The 2,078-nt window shown below is 36.4% G+C and overlaps 1 pseudogene; it reads right to left on the bottom strand.

Annotated features, from left to right (window-relative positions):
• Positions 1-293: 293 nt before the first annotated feature.
• On the bottom strand, positions 294-1,185 carry LOC126409310 (NAD(P)H-quinone oxidoreductase chain 4, chloroplastic-like; annotated as a pseudogene).
• Between the last annotated feature and the right edge of the window lie 893 nt (positions 1,186-2,078).

Raw genomic sequence — 2,078 nt, 5'->3', positions numbered from 1 at the left:
ATAATATTATTATCTCATTTATACATTATATGTATAAGGTGAAAGATATATATGTAATCAGAAATATCTGTAGTTAAATAATAAAAACTACAGATATTTCTGATTACAATTTCCTTCATTAATTGCATTTTGACTGATAGAAGGAAAAATCTTCTTTCCTTTGATGGTCTAGCCAACGATTGATTTGTTTGTAAACAGCAGTGCAGGATTATGGATGGATCTTCTGTGCTGCCCATAACCATAAAAAATCCATCCATGAAAGCTACCCATGAAAGTAATTAGATAAATAGTTTCTACCTGTCAACTGATAGTGAAAGAACGAAATCTGGATAAATACCAATACCTATTATAGGTAAAAGGATACACATCAAAATAAAGATTTCTCGTGGTCCAGAATCCACAAAGTGAGACTTGGGAACATTGAATAACCTGTATCCATAGAACATCTGGCGTGACATAGATAATGAATAAATAGGAGTTAATATCATTCCAATGCCATTACAAAAGTAATTAGTATTTTGACATTACAAGTATTTGGGCTAGTAATTATCCCAAAAATATCACAAATTCTGCAACAAAACCACTCATCCTGGTAATGCGAGAGAAGCCATTGAGAAGCTACTGAACATCGTAAAGATTCTGGCATTAGTATAGCTATTCCCCCATTCGTTAAATAACGAAGACGTATCATCATAACTTGTTCCTGCCAGGAAAAAAGTGCAGCACCAATAAATCCATGAAGATGATTGTAAAATAGCTCCATTGAGTCCCGCATCGGTTATAGAACTAATCCTATTATTATGAAACCCATATGAGATACGGAAGAATAGCTATTCTCTTTTTAAATTGCGTTGACCAAGAGAAGTTAAAGCTGCATAGATATTTGAATAGTCCCTACTATCATCAACCAAGGAGAAAATATGGAATGGGCGTGGGTAATAATTCCATATTGACCCGAACCAACCCGTATGCTCCCATTTTAATAAGATTCCAGCTAGAAGCATACATGTACTGTAATGCGCCTCTCCATGGGTATCTGGCAACCATGTATGTAAAGGTATGATCGTGATTTGACAGCATAAGCAATAAGGAAACCCAAATAAAATTATTTCCAATGCCACGGATACGATTGATTAGCTAATGTTCAAAATTTAATGTTGGTTCATTGGAACCATATAAACCCATACCTAGAACTCCCATTAAGAGAAAAATGGAACCTCCTGCAGTGTACAAAATGAACTTGTAGCTGAGTACAGACGTTCTTTCCTCCCCACATGGAAAAAGTAGGTAAACAGGAATTAATTCTAATTCCCACATGATGAAAAAAAGTAAGAGGTCTCGAGAAGAAAATGATCCTATTGACCACTGTACATTGCTAACATCAGGAAATGGAACAATCGCGAATTCGGGTAACTGGCCAAGCCGCTGAAGTAGCTAAAGTAGTGATAAATCCTGTCAATAAAATGGGTCCTATAGAAAGTCCGTCGATTCCGAGTCTCCAGTGAAAATCAAAAATATTATCCAGTTAAAGTCTTCTTCCAATTGATTAATGGATCGTCCAATTTAAAATGATAACAGAATACGTAGGTCGTTAGAAGGAGTTCAAATAAGCAGATACAGATAGTATACCATCGAACTACCTTATTCCTCTATGAGGGAAAAGAGCAATTAAGAACCCGCGATATGGGCAAAACAACAATGATGTTAACCAATAAAAATCACTCATAGTAAAGACAAAATACACTTTGATTGACCAGAAAAACCGCGCTCGGATTTTTATTATCGAGTACGGTTTTGTCGTAAAGAGGAATCAAATGGATCAAGGGGAGTTTTTTGTAACGTATTAATAAGCTAGACCCATGCTACGGGTTGTCTCATGCCATAAATAAACCCGTATACTTAAGAAATCCGTTGGACAAGCAGATTCACATCTCTTACAACCTACACAGTCCTCCGTCTTGGTGCGGAAGCAATTTGCTTAGCTTTACATCCGTCCCAGGGTATCATTTCCAGGACATCTGTAGGACACGCTCGTACGCATTGGGTACACCCTATACATGTATCATAAATCTTTACTG

The sequence above is a fragment of the Nymphaea colorata genome, unplaced genomic scaffold, assembly GCF_008831285.2.
Source record: "Nymphaea colorata isolate Beijing-Zhang1983 unplaced genomic scaffold, ASM883128v2 scaffold0060, whole genome shotgun sequence".
In the NCBI taxonomy this organism is placed as follows: domain Eukaryota; kingdom Viridiplantae; phylum Streptophyta; class Magnoliopsida; order Nymphaeales; family Nymphaeaceae; genus Nymphaea; species Nymphaea colorata.
Note: the sequence above shows the minus strand (reverse complement) of the source record. Positions and strands in the feature narration are given on the sequence as shown.